The sequence below is a fragment of the Pholcus phalangioides genome, unplaced genomic scaffold (genome assembly GCF_987345545.1).
Source record: "Pholcus phalangioides strain wild (caught in Gottingen) unplaced genomic scaffold, Ppha-v1.0 ptg000011l_1, whole genome shotgun sequence".
Classification (NCBI taxonomy): Eukaryota; Metazoa; Arthropoda; class Arachnida; order Araneae; family Pholcidae; genus Pholcus; species Pholcus phalangioides.
Window position 1 is genome coordinate 9,861,321 of NW_028301604.1, and position 18,952 is coordinate 9,880,272.

The following is an 18,952-nucleotide window of genomic DNA, read 5'->3' on the forward strand; positions in this document are numbered from 1 at the left end:
TTCTTTTGGGCTTCCTCCACGTGCATAGGGGTTCTTTTTTAATTTTTAATAATAAGAACTATGTGTTACGGAAAGGGGACAGGGACATACGCAGGACTTATTTTTTTGGAGAGTAAGGGCACACAGGTTAATTTGTGGATTGATAGGAGCACAGAAAACTTCTCCAAGGAATTTTTTAAGTTTTTAACCTCAAAAGGCATTTTAAATTCACAGAAATTGATGGTAACAGCATTTGAAGGATTTTTTTTTTCAAAATTGTAATTTTTGTAGATTTTTTTTTTAATTTTAATTTTTTTATCATCTCAGGAAAGAGCTGTACGAGGAATCATGTTTCCCTTTCTCGTGTGTGTTTCTTAAAGGGGGCATTAGTATTTTACAGGATGCTTAGGTGGGTCAGGGCGAAAGAAAGGTTGGGAACGACTGGTCTAATTAACTTTACCTAGAAAAACACGTTCAACCAAAAAAATAGTCAAAACATTTGGATAATAAAACACGTGATATACAGCTGACATATGCTTATAATCGTATTTTACAGGATGTCATGTAAGTGCTAGCACGGCCTTTATCTGATCCACCGTCCGTCGTATGATTCCAATTTAAAAAATGCTCAGCAGACGTTCAAAAATTACCCTGTACCAGTTTTGAGAGTGACAATAGTGTGCAACAAAATAAAAAAAATTTAAATTTTTTCACAGTCCCCCCTGTTTTCCAACTTCCAATTAGAAAATTGTTGCCCTGTCTCTCCTGATGCTAACAAAAAAAATTCATGTTTCCAAGTGCAATATTCACAGAGATATTCTGTGAATATTGAAATTCTAAAGAACAGTGTTAAATGCGGACAAACCGTTTTACCGGCATTTAATGCTGTTCGTTATAAAATTTACCAAAATTTTATTTTGTTACACACTGTATTTTCCCTCTCAAAACTGGTACACGGTAATTTTTGAACGCTTGTTGATCATTTTTTAAACTGGAACCATACCTCTACGACGGACGGTTGATGAGATAAAGGCCGTAACCGCCTTGGTTAATTCGAAGTACGAAGTCACTGGAAAAAACTTTGAACTATCCAAAGTACTTAAATTATATTTAATAAAAATTAATTTTTCAGAATTAATGAAAGAATTCATATTTGATGAAAAAAATAATTTTTAAGAATTGATGAAAATTCGTATTTAATGAATATTATTTTATCCCAGTAATATTAATTAATCTAATTATCTATTAATCTATCCTGGATCTGAAAAATGACTACAAATTGCAATTTGTCAGCATCAACATTCACATATGATAATAATTATCAATTATTAAAATCCTCTATCATCAGTTACGAAATTCTTTCCCGAATTTCAATAATTTATAATTATAGTAATTGATCTTAGCTGCTACATTATTTCACTGTTCTGGAATCCATCACTGCAGAATTTCTTGACCATGTTTAAGGCCTGATTTACGGAAACAGTTCATGACCATCCATTGTTAAACTGTTTCCCAAATTTCGCTTATCATTCTTATGTTATGAAGGGAGTATACTTTCACTAACGCATTACAATCTGAACTTTCCAATACTTTTTCCACACTCTTCTTGATGACAAAAAATTCAGAAATTCCGATTTTGAATATTACACCTTGGTCTATAGGTTGAAAAGCATAATAGGTATTAAGTGTTGGTGGACAGTCTCGATGCACTCCAGCTGAACAATGTTAAAAAATGTGCTTTAAATTATCAACAAAAAAAAAGTTTAAAGAAAAACAGAACTTCCCGACTTTTATTAGTTTTTAAAATTTTGTTGTTTATCAACTTGATAAAGAAAAGTAAAGTCTGGCTTCTTGTAGAATTTTTTCGAACTAAATTTGCTCTCACAAAAATCATGATTTTTTTCCCTCCAACTTCGAATTATCCAAAAAAATTCGAAGAAGTTCGAATTAAACAAGAAATTTTAACATTAAATTAGAAAACTCAAGGGGAGTTCGTAAAAGTTGGAACTACCCAAAATTCCAATTAATCAATTTCTACTGTAATTAATTCATAATTCAAATACGATTCTCATAGAGACATCAGATGTAATGTTTAGTACATCGTAAAGCGACCGAATTTGTCGCATGTTCATTAAAAAAAAAAAAAATCTAGATAGGCTCTGAAATTACAACGTGCATGGTCTTAGGTTTAATTGGACTCACAAGACAAGTAGTGCATACATTTTGATCTTATTTCTTTTCAAGCAGCATTTTATTTTCTCGCCAGAGTCAGATTTTCCAGACGTCACGCTCCAAGGAATTGAAGCTTTTAAGACAGTTTCTTCTTCTTATCCTTTCTTTTTAGAACGTTTTTTCCATCTTCTGTGGACTGTCGCATTGCCCCTCTTATTTTTTTTAAATATATTATTATTATTTTTCTAAGCATTGATCAGAGGGTCGTTTGACAGGTCGTTTCAAGGAGGCTCCAGGGATAATAGTAATGAAAAAAGGAAAAAAAATAGAAGCAGAGAGAGGGAACATTTTTTTTCAGGCATAACATCCAATTCTCCCACATTCTGGCTCGTCCTGAATTCAATGACCCAAGGCAAAAAGCAATCCCCAACAGGTTGAGGCAACAGAAATCAAATTGAAACATCGCTATGGGGTAGAAGTGTAAGACAGACATGAGGAAGACACTGAGATATTATGTCCTTTTTCGATTGAGAAGAAAAATAATACTTTGAATACAGTTCTATAACAAGTATTATGTAGCAAAAGATCATAGAAATCCCCAAGGCAACTGAAAAGAATAAAAACCTTGTATCGCTATAATGAGGCAAAAAATAAGGTTCTTAAATAGTACGCTGATGATATAGCTATATTTTCCATCATATGTCGGTCTTTTTTCGAGATTAACGTCACCAATTTGTATGCAATACACTCCAATTAGCTAATAGAATGAACTGAATCAATTAGATGTGACTTTTATTGCTTAGACGAAATTTCTCACTACCAATCTGATGATATCGAAACCCACGATGAATCGACGTTTTTTTTTGTGCAATCATGCTTTTTCATCTTGATTCAGAATTTCAGAATTTATCCACTTGATGTCCTAAAAATAAAGCAAATATTTTTCCCTTGTTATGAGATAAGTACAGGGTGCCCACTCACCGTTGGTTACGGTTTTTTCTACGTAACGAGCAAAATAATCTCTTTAAAAGGGAGTATAAGTTTATCACATTGCTCTTTGGGATGTATGAAGATTCTTCATACATCTCCAATGATCTGTGAAACAAATCGTTGCCGGAGACCGTAAAAATACCCAAATGCTACTAAATCCTCTTTTAGGAAAAAATAATGTTCAGCGTTCATTCGTTCACATTATGCTTTGGTTCTATAAAAATTATTGCTGTAAATGAAAATGTGTTTCTCTTATGGAAGTTGCGCGGGTCATTAAAAAAACGAATATTTTTCAAATGTTTAATGTTATTTCGGTTATATTTCGAATTGGGGCAAATTTTTTCGGGATATTGGATTCAGAATGTTTTTAAACAATTACTGGGGTAATACCTTCACTCTTCTCACTTTACGCTTAAAAATTGCGAGAAAACAATAAGTGTCTATTTCTTCAAGATTTCAATCAAAAAGTAATCTATTTGGTTACAGTCCTTTCAAAATACTGCAATTTAATAAGCACCATAGCTCTCGTCGGATACATTTGCCACGGATCTGCGAATATCAAACAGCTAGTATGAGCCTTTAACAACATGGAGCAATGCATACAGTTGCATGCCAAGAGTAGTGGCCATTTTCTTCTCTTCATCTGATGTCGTCATTCATAAACCATGGTATAATTCCATCTAAAATTCTATACTTTCATTCGCACAGATTGGTTATTATGCTCGTAATACGGGAAATACTGGAGCAGCAATTGGTGAATGGAACACCCTGCATTTCTTTTATTAAATAATCGAGTAGTGAAGTTCCGCTGTATATATATATCGCGTTTTTTTTAAATCCGTAGAAGAATAAATATTTTTTTCGTTCGTTCCCCAAATTTTCAAAAAATCCTATATTATAATTTCATAAGCATACTGAATTCATGATTAGTTTTTTTTTAATGTTTATTCACCTTTTCAATGCTTCACGTAGCTTGTAAGCTACAATTAATCGATATTCAATTATCGACATTAGAAAAAAATTCAATTATTTTCTTCTGTTCTTGCCCATAGACACTAATGGTGAATTATAAATTAAAAACATGGTAAAAAAGATGATTAATTACCATGGTAAAAACATGGTCAAACATAATAAATTTTAAAATGAAAATGCACTTATTAAAGGAACACCTTTGCGCTTGAAATCAATACGTGGCTTCATGTACAGATATATAATTACCTATGCGAAATTAAATTTTTTCTTTCGGGAATAAAGGATCACCTATCAATTATCAGGACAAGTTCAAGTACATTTTAAGTGGCTAATGAAAAGCATTATTAGCGGCAAGTTTTCGGTTGCGAACAATGCAATTAGCCGTATCGTGTCCTATAACTGTGTTCTCGCTCTGAATACGAAATCAGACTTGAAAAGAGCAACTCTTCGAACCAATTTTTATGTGCAAAAAAAAAAAAAAAATGAAGGTAAAAAGAGAGAGGATATCGTTAAAACCATTTTCTTTGCACCTCTTTTTTTCGTATGCCTTAAATTAATTAGTTATTGGATTCTTCCTGTTTCTAAAGATGGTTTTTACTTAGACGTCACTTCTGTCCGATTTGTCCCGTATTCGAATTGGAACGTGGTTGCGATATCCCCCAATGTATTCTTTCTTTCTTTTTTCTTTCGTTTCTCGTGATTGATTGTACACGAATAGCAGACAATATGGTTTTTCCGTTATGACTGATGGAGCTGAAGTCCAGCTTTCGGCAAAGGATCATCGAGATCAGAGGTCATTTACATCACGACTCGAGCAGGAACACGTAGAAATAATACTTCATGCTTACATTCATTTGTATGAGAAATGCTTCTGCTATCGTTTAATGTCATTTTATCCTTTTTATAGAGAACCAACATCACGTTTGTATACTCACTTCAAAAGACACAAAATATACTCAAAATGCATTTACATGTTTTTTTTTAAATATATTCAGCAGCTTGATCTTATAATGTGTAAGGATTCATAGGAAATAGAAACCTTTTATGAGAATTAATATTCCTAAAAGTTATTTTGCACACATAATTTAGATCAAAGTTTCTCAGAATTTCCTCTTCTACCCGCCTCCTTCTCAGAAGAAAAATTTTCTCATCGGCCCTTTATTTATAGATCTTATAGGATTCCATGTGGCATTCATTGCTTTTATTGCCCTTTTCCTCCCGGGGGGGGGGGGGGTTGATACCATCTAATTTAAGGCCTACTTTAAAAAACACCAATTTAGGTAGCTGAAATCAAAAAAACTAGCAAGATATTATTTTCTTACTAGCCATGAACAAAAACCAACGGCATATTACTAAAAATCAAACAACCTAACTCGTTCAATGCGAGCATGCTTAACACGAGCATTTTTGCAACAATCTGTGGTTTAACATTTCATCACTAATTTCACAGGCTTTTTAACTGCCAATTGAAAATGGCAAGCATTGAAATATATAGAGCAGAAAAATTTTGAGGAGTTATATAAGGCAAATGAGGTACCCTAAATGCTATTACATGACAAAAAAAAAAATAATTGTCAATATTTAAAAGAAAATATGGGGTGCTGCATTTTAGGGAGCACACTGTATTTATATGATTTACATTGATTTAAACAGTATAAAAATGCCATTTATTGCTTGGAAACTTACTTTTCTATCATAGTTCAAGAATGCCCAGCAATGTGTCTCCTTCGTACGTGGTATCTCCCTTCAAAATGCAAGGGTCAAAAAATAGGAGGCACGTGCAACTTTGATCCACATTCTGCTGGTAATTACAGAAACTTCATGTACAGCTCGCCAGTAAAAATCGAATGTTAAGGTTTTGCTTAGAAGCATCAATGCCGAAACGAACTCAAAATATACAATGCTTTCTTCGAAAAATACACTGCTCAAAACAATTAGGGAAAATGTAATTTTTATTTAATTGTGATTTTTAAACATTTTAATTGATAAAATAAGCACAAAGAAATTTTAATTAATTTAAATAAATAAGTTTAATAAATCTAAATAGATGAATATAATAAATTTAAATAGATGAATATAATAAATTTAAATAGATGAATATAATAAATTTAAATAGATGAATATAATAAATTTAAATAGATGAATATAATAAATTTAAATAGATGAATATAATAAATTTAAATAGATGAATATAATAAATTTAAATAGATGAATATAATAAATTTAAATAAATATATTTAACAATTTTTTTAATAAACGAATGTAATAAATTTAAATAAATAATACAATTCTCTAATTGTTTTGAGCAGTGTTTATGAAACTCATGTTGCTTGACATCAACACGGCCAAATAAAGGGTTAAGAAACACTAATTTAGATGAACATCAAGCTGAAATCGAATAAAAAGCTAGCAAAAAATATAATTTTCTTACTAGCCGTAAACAAACGAACGGTAATATTAATAAAAAATCATGTAGCCAAACTCATTCAATGTGATCACGGTTACTATAAGATCACGGCTAATAGGAGCATTTTTGCAACGATCTTCAGTTTAACATTGCATCCATCACACACACACACAATAATTTCAGGCTTTTTTAAGATAAAAAAATAAGTATGTGAAATACTAGCAAATATTTCGCGTGAATAAATATTATTTTTAAAATCTAAAATATGACAAAACAATAATCAAAAACCGCTATATTAAAAAACGCTTTCTTTTATTAAAACGTTAAATGAATTGTACCGGGTGTCCATTAAGTGCTAGCACGGCCTTTATCTCCTCAACCGTCCGTCGTAGAGGTATGATTCCAATCTAAAAAATGCTCAGAAGGCGTTCAAAAAGTAACCTGTATCAGTTTTAAGAGGGAAAATACTGTGTGCAAAAAAACCATTTTACCCTCATTTAACGCTGTTCTTCCCAAATTTCGATCGTTTTTCGAATTCGGATATAACTGTGAATATTGCACTAAGAAACATGGGATTTTTTTTGTTGGCATCAAGAGAGACAGAACAACAACTTTCTAATTGGAAGTTAAAAGACAAAAGGACTGTATGAAAACTTAGATTTTTTTATTTTGTGACACTTATGTTCACGCTGAAAACTGGTACAGGGTAATTTTTCACCGTCTTCTGAGCATTTCTTAAATTGAAACTATATGTGTACGACAGACGGTTAATGAGATAACGGGCCGCATTTGCACTTACAGGTGCGGTGTATGACTATTACATTATATGACTACACACATATTATATTACATTATATAATGTGTGTGTGTGTATATTGTACTATACTACTGTTTCTCAAACGTTTGAACGTGGACTCACTGTCAAAGGAACAGTGACTTCACCCCGGAGGTGCTGTAACATGAAGACGGACACCTGGAATCAAAATTTCTTACAAAAGGCTCTAGCCGAGCAACCTAAGTCTGATACAGCGTTTTTCAACCGAAGATGGGATAGGTGGTCCGCAGGAAGAATTAATAATTTAATTTTAATTGAATTAAAAATTATCCAGTTGTATGCAATGATGTAAGTAATGTTCTTATGATTTTAAAGAAAAATAATTAGGCTTTTATATTTGATTACCATATTTGATCGAGAAAAAATAAAGGGATTTACGATATTTTCTAAATACGGAATATCACTAATTGTCACCAAAAAATGAAACTTTTGAAAAAATTAAAATTACTTCAAATAACAATGAACAAAAGTTTATTTCACGGGAAAAAAAGTTCAACATGATCAGGGTAACCACCATATTTCATCAAGAAAAATATGAGAAAATGATTTTGAGTAGGAAAAAGTACGGGTAATTGCAAAAAGGTTGCTTGAAGTCGGAAAAATGAAAAATTATAGCTAAAACTGCTGAAAATGCACCACACACACAATGTGTGGAAAAGAGAAAATATATATATATATATAAATCTCCTTACTAATAACTGATTCATCATCGCCGAGCCGAAACCGCCGAAGTTATGGATATGAAATTTGGTCTCAGTAGTTTCATCTCATAAAGACCCAGAAAGAAAGGGTTTTTCTAAATTCGACCCCTAAGGGGATCATAAGAGGGTTCAAAGGTTATATATAAACGTCATGCTGAGCCAAAACCGCTGGAGCTATAATTATGACATTTGGGCAGTAGTTTCATTTCATGTCGTAAAAACTAAGAAAAGGCTTTTTGAAATTCAACCCCTAAGGGGGGTCAATAAGAGGGTTCAAAGGTTATATAGAGAAATATCCTGCTGAGCCGAAACCAGTGAAACGATAAATATGGAATTTAGTCAATACTTTGATATAACGTGTAAGGACTAAGTATGAAGGGTTTTTTTTTTCGAAATTCGACCTCTAAGGGGGTCATAAAAGGGTTCAAAGGTAACATAGAGAAATAACGCCGAGCCGGAACCACTGTAGCTATAATTATGAAATTTGGTCAGTAGTTTTAGTCTGCAGAGACTCACACTAATAAAAGGGATATTTCAAAATTCAACATCTAAGGGGGAAGGTCATATGTGGGGAGGGGGATTTGAAAGGTTATATGGCGCAATCATCGCTGAGTCCAAACAGCAGAAGCTATAAATATGAAATTTGGTGAGTATTATATTTTATAATACAAAGAATCACTACAACGACATTTCTGCAAATTTAATCCCCAAGGGTGTCCAAATATTTTACGGGGGAAATCATTGTAGAACAATTTTCTGATTACCGAATCCACGCGAGCGAAGCGGCGGGTTACAGCTAGTATATAATATATAAGGTACCGAAAATACAGGGATGTTCTGTAAAATACAGGTTGTATGATCGCTCTACACAAGCAGAGAGGTGGAGTGGTCCGTCGAATATATGACATTCTACTAGCCCTTGGATTCAGAAAGGTTGAGAATCTTTAGTCTCATATATTTCTGATGCCCTGCAAAGGATCACTTAAAAGAAGGCCTGAACTGACTTTTATAAATGGCAGACAAGAAGTATAAAAATCAAAGCATGCATTATTATGTATACTTAGACGATTCTTTTGCAAGGGGACGTTTTTATTCACAAAAGAGCATCTTATACTCTCTAGCGACTATCGCATGTCATGTCGGCAGTGTTGCTTGTCGCATGGGCCCACACAGGCACGACCCAAGAGCCTCATGATTATGAGATCTGCTACTATGATTTTCGATGGTAAATACATGAACTGGCATGTTGGCAATTTTAGCCAGATAGGGGCCTCTGAACACCATTTTCCTAGGGATCCCACAGTGTTCGTGAGACGCCCCTCTGGCGTTGGGAGCTCTATCCCAGTCTGAATCCGTGTTTCGTAGACTGAGATCGTTGGTAATTACCTCTCTAGTAATTTTATAATACAGGAAAAAAAATCATTTTTCGGGGCCCCCGGGCTGGAACCTTGCCAGTTTCCCTCTTGGTGGATGGTAAGTATGAAGAGACCGAAAAACCCGATAATTTATGTAATAATTTAACTGACAGTCTAGTAATTTCAGCGTGATGGGGACCTCTGAACATTATTCGCCGGGGGGGGGGGGACCTACTATGCTCTTGAGACTGGCCTATATGTAGGGGAAGATCATTTGTTTCCTCCAAGAGAGTTCAATCAAAAAACATATATTGTACTGCAATATAATTTCATAAGCATTTGGTAGATGACGTGGAGGGCAAGCTTTGTTTTTGAGAAAACTTGAGATAATAGACAAGACCACGAGGTGATACCAAAAATAAGAATGAACTCTATCACACGAGACAAGTGTACATTTTGGAGCCATCACCCATTAATTTTGCAGGAGCGGTCGAAAAAAAAGCAAAATAAGAAATTGGGTTCTCATTTTTCCAGGGCCTGGATCACCGAAACCTCCTCTCACTCCTCTAGTTTCTGCCCTGGGCACCTTAGAGTAAGTATTTTGGATTTAAAAATGTTCAACTTTTTTGAGATTAAATGAGAATTTGAGATTAAATGGAAAATTTTCAACCCCAGAAAAGGAAAATCCGACGGCTTATCAATAAGAACTGTAATGTGGAAAAAGTTATCTGACAATTAAGAACAGTAAAATCAACCTGGACTATAATATACAGGACAGTTTCTTTGAAAACTGGACGCATAGTCAATAACATTTTGTTGTGTGAAGAATGATTTACGGCTATGGACGGATGAAAAATCAGGTTTGTCTCAAAGTTCTCAATACCTTTCAGCTTCCCAAAGTGCCGTACTTATGGGGGCAGCAGGTGAGCACGAGCCGCCCCTGATGACGTGTTTCCAATTTGCATAATGCGGGTTATATAAACTGTCTTATTCTTATGTTTTCTGTCGATATATAACGAGCAACTTCTTGATGTAAGTGGATGAAGAGATGGTTTTTGTTCGAATGGGCCGAAGTCGATTATTCGGCACCGTATGTGAATCATTCGGGGTAAAAATATTTTCTGAATGGTCAAAGCGAGCCTCACTGAAACGTTTCACGTAATATCCAGAGAGTAAAAGTAATGCATGTAATGCTATCACACGATGTTGAGAATGGGATGGTGGGAGTCTTTTCGGTACGTGGCACACAGCTTTGAGCACGTTCTGGCTGGGTTCGAAGTTCAGGGGCGTCGAAGCACGCACGGCGATAATGGAGCTCTGCCGGGGCGCGAAACAGAGCGTTCCCTAGTGGTGGCCTTAATCGATAAGGTCATGGCTACACCATGCCACTCCCGAGACATAATAGCCTTCTACTGGAAACGAACAAAAAAAAAAAGAAAACCGCAAAAAAAAAAGCACCATTTTTCTGGGTAGATATAGAAGGCACGCACACACACAGAATGTACGAATTTAGTACTGTTGGGTTTTTTTTTTTCAATTTCATTCGAGTTTTACATAGATTATTAATAATAATCTTTATCCTTTTATGTGTGTACTGTATATATATTTGCGCCTATAACTGTGTACAGAAAGTTCCCAGACTTTTGCGTGGGCGTGTTTGTAGTTCTACGTTTTAAACACAGATGGCGCTAAGTACATTGAAGTGAGTTCTGGAGCAGGGGAGAGCAAAAATTTCGCATTCAGTTGTTTTCATTCCGCGGTGAGTTATATCTTCGTTTATTTCTCTTTAGATTTTTCGCATCCTCACTTCTTTTGATATGAAAATCTCTTCATACTCTTATAATCTCTTCGTCTTTTCTTTTGATAACTGCCATCGAATTATGAGCCGATACAAGTAGATATGGACTATGAAGATGACTGTATGTCTCACATATCTGTTTGAGTGAATTCAACTTTTTGGAGGGCCGCAACAGGTCGCCAGAAGACGAGGCTCATGGGGTTGGGGACGTCCGAATAAAAATGTCACTGGGAAGCCTTGAAAAAATAAGCCGTAATTTCACGAATATTTGATCACTAGCAAGGCCGTAGCGTGCCTTCTCAGGGCCCCAGGGCAAACTTTTTCCTCTGGTCCCTCGAAAGGGATATTATCATGCAAAATAAGTTGAAATTCTTTGTGGGGGCCCCATTTGTCTCAGACCCCGAGCCCTAGATGGATTACTAGATTTATTTTTGGGAAGCTGGATGTCAATAATGGCTTAGTGCACGATTACTGATGACCTTAGCAAAGGAAAGGCGTGGAATTGGAGCAAGCTTCTTTATACTTGCGATACAGTTTTGTTTCAAACATAAGGTGACAGTGATACCACACACGCCTAAATTCATCAGACACATCACTTGCAGATTTCTTTTGTTTCCAAATAAAACAATCGTGGAAGATGATTTCTCCAGAGAATCTGAACTTTCTGAATGCTCTAAAATGCATGTTGAAAAGAGGAAATTCCTTTGTTCAATACTGACAGTGAACAGTTAGATTTTTAAAATACATATTTGATATGATAGTAATGACTGTTCCATATTCTTACTGCTCTCTCTTATGTGATACTGGTATTTATGAACTTATATTTTTTTCAGACTGAAAGCGGTATTTTGTGTTGGTGGCCGTGAGAGAATTCAGAAACATTAACCGCTTCGGAAGGAGGGGAAAAAAGCTCACATCTCTTCAACAAATCACCAGAAGAAGCCTTGATCTTTGGGTTAAAAGCACGGTAAGTAGTAAATACATAGCGTTTTGATTGAGGAGGAATAAAAAAAAGAAAACTCTGGACATAATTGGTCGGCGTATCACGGTTTGTTTCGAAGATGAGTAGGTAACTGCTTTGATAATACCTTTAATGCGTTTGGGGCGAGCATTTGAGAGTTTATTTCGTATACAATGGCTCTGGATTGGAAGTAGAAGGAGAATGGCCCTCCCTGAGGCGAAGAGGCCCCAGGACGAAGAGGCCGCAGCATCGGCTCCACGACACGCTAATCCAAACAGGGGCAACCTGAAAAATACGGAAGGCATTAAAGAACGAGCTCGCGCGCGAGCGCGGGTCACTGATCTCGTAATTCGTTTTGGACGGTATCGTGAGTAATTTTCACCCAGCCTCTCCTCGGGATAAAAAAACAAGAAAAGAAAAACCAATCGGAAAATGGGATGCAAATGCAAAAAAGAGTTGTTCTCTGGCCGCGGATTAAGATCCCTTTATAAGCAAGCGTGTTGTACTAATAAAATATCACGACTCCATGCAGCTCGATATAATTATATATCTCTAAGAATCTCTCTTATAGGATAGTGATGTTACTGTCGAATCTTTCGGACGAAATATATTGCTGTTTTCGATATACAGGTTTTTAAGGGATATTTTTTTTTCTTGTTATTTATGATTGCCACGTGTTTCAATAATTCAACTATTAAGTATCATTCATTGATGCCAAACTTCCTGCATGTTGCAAATCGCATTTTCATTTCATTATTCATATGAACCAATTTTTTTTCATTTGTGGCAATTTCTTTCACCAAATTCTATTTCGAAAACATCGAATATTTTTGAGGTACTGTATTTATGTCGCTTTATACATATAGAATATGTGACATATTTTAATATTAATATATTAAAATGAAATATTGATTCATATATTAATGCGAAAATATATTTTAACACACATAACGTATATTTTAAACACATGCAGAATTATTTTAGTGATATATACATGTTTATTTTCGTTGATTAAGTGATAAGAAATATTCTTTCTTTCATTAAAATACTATGCAATTTTTAAAGTTTTAAATAGGATTGTTTTTAATAAGATGACAGTTAATAAGTGAGAATTTTACTTTGAATTATTGAGAAGTGTATATATTTTAATAGCAGTGAACTGAGTGAAAATTTTGCTTGTGAGTTGTCGAGGAGTGCATTTTTTATGAACATACGTGAATAAATAATATGGAATGATTAGCGATATATAGGCAATAATTAAAGTAGGGAAAAAAACAGAATCACATACAAACGAAAAAAAGTCAAAATTAAATTCAAATTGAATTGAGAAATAGTCATATATGCAAAAGCGAAATATTTCAAAAAACACAAAAACTTCTTAAAATGCGATTTTCAATAAAATAATTTATGAAACGAAAATAAAGCCATAAAAATAAATGATTATTGAAAAAGCTTGATTTGCATAATGATTCTTCCGACGTGAACGGGGATTCATCTTTTTTAGATTTCAGGAAAAATATTTGGTTCCACATTTCAAGGATAGAGGGCGTAAGAGAGCGATCCATTTCTGATTTCAGGAGTGCGTGCGATTCTTCTCCGGCGAATTCAAAATTCATTCCTTCGGAAAATTTCTTAAAGAGAAAGCTATTTCTGAAAAAACACTAAAAATTTGGTGAACACATAAACATAAATTTTCTGGTATTTTTCATGCATCTACACAAATTAAAACTTTGAATATAAAATTTAAATATAATAAAAAAATCGTAATACGACATAGAAATACGTATTTTTTGAGTGTTTTTCTCATTTTAGTATTTTTTTGTTTAAACGTAAATGGGAAAAGATTTGAAAAAAAAAAACTGACATCATATCCAGATATAAATCCGCTTTATACATACTTTAAAGTAGGGATCTTCAACGTTTTACATCCGGGGAGCCACACCATTATTTCATGGAGTTACGCGTGCCACGTTTATTTAGAGCGGCGAATAATAGTGTTCGGCAGTCCCTCCTCCCGGTGACAATACAATGAATTGTTATGGTAAAATTTGAATTTATTTTGTAAAAAAAAAAAAAAAATATATATATATATATATATATATATATATATATATATATATATATATATATATATATATATAAATGAATTATATAATTATCAATAATTAATTGTAAACAATCATTAATTATTAAGTAATTATTAATTAGAGCTCGCTCATTCTGAGAGTTTTGTACTATTAAACTCTGATGCTGAAAAACAAACAACTTTCATCTTTAAATAGCAAATTCCTCAACAAATTTATTTCGAGGTTCTACTTCTCGACCACTATTGATAAAAAATTTTCTGATGAAATTAAGAGAATTTTAATAAATTATTTTTACTCTTATTGATTTAAAGTGAAAACTGTTCTGTAATAATTCTGGTCAAGATTTGATTTTTATGTCGATATACCAACTGTTCGCATGATTAGAAAAAACGTGCGAAATGAATGAGAATTACGATTACAGTTTCAAATAGTGGAATGCTGATTTCATTTTTCACTAATCAGTGTCTTGGGTTGAAGACCCCTGTTTTAAACAATATATACTATTTCAGCCCAAACAATATTTCTCGACGATATAATATAATAGATTTTATTTAATTCGTTAAGCAAAATCTAAATATTTTCGACTTATTTTTCACAGCAACATTTGAAGAAGGAAAAATAATGTAAATTTTTGAATTAAAAAGTTTATAGTGAATAATATTTATCGATCATATTTTTGAGATATTCAAAAATGACGAAAAATATTAGTTATTATATACAGTACCGTAAACTGGGGCTACTTGTTCCCTGGGGGATACTTGAACCCAAGACAAAAAAAATGTTTAAATCACTCCTGATTCTGTGGTTATACAAATATAGACATGATTTCACATCTCTTCATCTTCAACGGGTAGCATCACTAGCTAAATTAGTGCCTGAAGCGCCGAACTACGTTCCTGCTCTTCCTGCCTTTTCTTAGTTCAAGTTATGTTGCTTTGTGATAATAACAATAGAAATAACAATGAAAATAACAATAGTTTTAGCTAGACAGCGAACCAATTAACTCAGCAAAATTTATAAGTAATGAACAGTGTGCTGGTAAACTAAAAATGGGATTACTTGAACCTAGTCAGGAAATGGCTCCGAATAATCCCTAGCTGCATATTTCATCATGCATTTTCAAATTTTACCGCAAAAATAATTGATATATCATCGCCTTTTGTCAATTTTCTTTCATTAGCTACGGTTCAGTTACAATGTAAAAAATAGCTTTTTCATACATTAGTAGAGCTAGAAAGATTTGGGTGCTAACATATTTCATTCACATAGTTTATGATTTAGTTTCAAATTTAATATCAAATTACACAAACATTCTTACAACTAAAATGTCTCTAGGGGTTTTATTTCCAGATCCAAGGTCCTACTTTACCTCATTACCTATTGAAATTTTTTATTTCTTCGGAAATGCAGCTTGCGTCAGAGTCCAAGAAAACCTGAACCCGGGGGTTACTTGAACCCGAATTTCAATACTTTATTATGTATACATAAAAATTAAAATTTTGGTTTGAAAAACAAAAAAATATGAAAAAAGTAGTAAAAATCAGGTTATCAGCATAGTTGATGTTTTTAAGGCTTCCTTTGGTAAGAAAAGTACAAAAATGTTTACTTTTTGTGTCCAAGTAACCCCAAGTTACGGTATGTATTTAGAATGTGTCAGCCGAATCGAGTGCCTGTAAAAGCGTTTTCACTGTACCATGACGTGCAACGCGTGAAAACTCATTTTTCTCTCTCGTCCGTCAAATGACGAAAAATTTCCGTTTTTACGAACGAGTTTCATTTATTCTCATTTCTTTCCTTTTTCTTTCATACCTTTTCATATATTGCACGATACCAAAAATTCTCTCTTCCATGTTAGATGTTAATTGATTTAAATAATAATTATCCACGTTATTTAAAAAACAGTGTAAAGATGCAGTATTCAAGCAAAAAAAATTTGGTATTTTTTTAACTATGATATTTCTGTAAATAATGTAATTAAACTTTGAATCAAATATTTTATTTAATGTGCAAGATATGTCCAATTCGAAAATTGAATTTCAAAAAATCAGAATTTTGAAAAATAAAAAAAATATTTGATTTTTTTGAATTATCATTGATATAAATTAATCACGTAAATATTAAGTTGAGTATGTTGATTTATATGTTAATAATAATTAAGGGCATTGATAATATTCTAATTATATTAATACTAATTAATCGTGGTTGATATTGATGTTAATTTAATATAAGCACAATGCAAAAATGTATCTCACATTAATAATAAGTGTTTGAATGCTTTTTTATATCCAGTCATCGTCGTTTCATGCACACGTAAGCTAATTAGGTTAATTTAGACCTATTATAAAAGCTACGAGGTTTATACAGAGCAACCTCTTTGAAGTGCCACTTTCCAAAGGGGCAAAGTTTCTGTTCTGAAAATTTTCTCACACACACATTAGTTAGGCTCTATTAAAGGAACTCTCCACACAGCCGGTTTTATAATGAATGGAGGATGACCCTATTAGAGAAACCCTATAATTTAACCCTTTCACAGGAACTGACGAAATATCTCGCCTTCTAAAGAGCCTTTTATTCTAGCAATATAACAAGAGTACAGATATTTTATAATACTGATTTCTCTCAATGAAACGCATTTTCCTATCTCCCCCCCCCCCGTGAAAATTAGAAGAAAACCTACTTCATAAAAAAATTATATAATATGTTACTAGAGTTTGGTGATTTTTGCTATGCCGTTTAAAGTGTTAATGTATTTTCGCAGAGATGTCAGTTAAGATATGTTAACAAATTTGTTAATTTGTTCATTTTTCAGCGAATTTTCGTACCACGATCATCAGACGAATTGCACCTGCACTTGGAGTTTAAATCAATTTTGATGGGAATTTAAAATACTAATACAAATACACACACAAATGCCACAACAGGCCAATTTCCCAACGAGGTGGCTGAAAAAAGATGCCCATAAAAAATATGGATGTCAAATATAACCAAAATACAGCAACCCAATATAAACGCATATATCACGAAAGAAAAAACTAATAATTAATATTATATGATACACTTTACCCGTAAAAAATTATTATGGTTGTCTTACCTAAGTATGGATAGTTGGATAGCTTCTTGATTTATTTCACTACTTTTATTGTACATCTTTTTAAAAAAACGTGTCAATTGTGTTGAATTCACACAACTGAGTGTTCAACATTACTATACAGGGTGTCTTGCAAATGCTAGCACGGCCTTTATCTCATCAACCATCCGTCGTAGAGGTATGATTCCAATTCAAAAAAATTGCTCAAAAGGCATTCAAAAATTACCCTGTACTAGTTTTGAGAGTGAAAATACAGTGTGTAACAAAATAAAAAAATATAACTTTTACACAGTCCCCCCCCCCCTGTTTTTCAACTTCCAATTGAAAAGTTCTTGCCTTGTCTCTTCTGATGCCAACAAAAAAATTTCATGTTCCTAAGTGCAATATTCAGAGATATTCTAATTCGAAAAACGGAGGAAATTTGGGAAAGAGCAGCGTTAGATGCGGGTAAAACGGTTTTCTCGCATTTAACGCTGTTCTTTCCCAAATCTCTTCCGTTTTTCCGAATTCGAATGTCTCTATGAATATTCTGATTGCACTTAGACACATGAAAATCTTTTGTTGGCATCAGGAGAGACAGGGCAACAACATTATAATTGGAAGTTAGACGACAAAATGACTGTATAAAACTTTTTTTTTATTTTGGTACACACAGTATTTTCCCTCTCAAAACTGGTACAAGGTAATATTTGAATGCCTGTTAAGCATTTTTTAGATTGGAATCATACCTCTAAGACGGACGGTTGACGAGATAAAGGCCATGCTAGCAGTTACAGGACACCCTGTATAACTGAAAATGTATATTATCGATTTGAATATTGATTTGATTTTTTTTAAATTTAATTTGATCATCGAACTGATGTTTCCGAATTAAACGTCTACGATATGAGGGAAAAATGAAACGTATGATATTTTTCGAATATTTTACTACTAAGAAAAGATGTACATACGGTATATTTACGACCTTTGATGTATATAAAACCGACAAGGAAAAAAAAACATTTAGTAACAAACGTCTAGAGTACGAAATATATTCTTACAGATACATTAAGTGGACGAAGACCTTCACGCCTGAAAAAATCGGGTAATACTCACGTTAATCAAATGGGTGAGTTGAAAATATCGATGTCTACTAAGTGCAGTGACGTGACGGCTCGTCCGTTACAGGCTGGCAAGTTCTGACTGATTAACGGCCTATAATTAAGCAAATGTCCTAATGAACAATGAAAAAAAAAATTGAAGCTTGACTTGATATTTACAGGCTTCGTGTGCAAAAAAAAAAAAAAAGAAAGAAAAAGAAAAGATGAAAAAAGAAATGTTAGAATTGCACGATAAACGAGATTATTGTATTTAAGAAGCGTAGCCAAAGTAGGAGGGACGTTCTCGCGTAACGGTCATGTAACGATGATTAAAAGATGGCTACTTACTCTCGAAGCAATTTAGCCTGGCATTGAGCTTTCTTAATAGTGATTCCTCTTGTGGTAGGGTAAGTGTGAGGAGGTTGCAGAACGAGGATACAAAAGAAAAGAGCACGTCTTGTGTTGAAACTCATATCTCACGGTACTTAGACAATTCTAGAAAATGGGTGAAGAAAGAGCAAATCACGG

At 33.5% G+C, this 18,952-nt stretch overlaps 1 protein-coding gene across 2 annotated transcripts in view; it reads left to right on the forward strand.

Annotated features, from left to right (window-relative positions):
* LOC149080027 (uncharacterized) overlaps positions 1–18,952 on the forward strand; it is a 193,098-nt gene that overhangs the window by 34,938 nt on the left and 139,208 nt on the right. For both annotated transcript variants that reach the window (XM_089238968.1, XM_089238969.1), the window contains exon 2: positions 12,043–12,176. The gene's annotated coding sequence lies outside the window, so the exon portion shown is untranslated. The remainder of the gene's footprint in view (positions 1–12,042; positions 12,177–18,952) is intronic.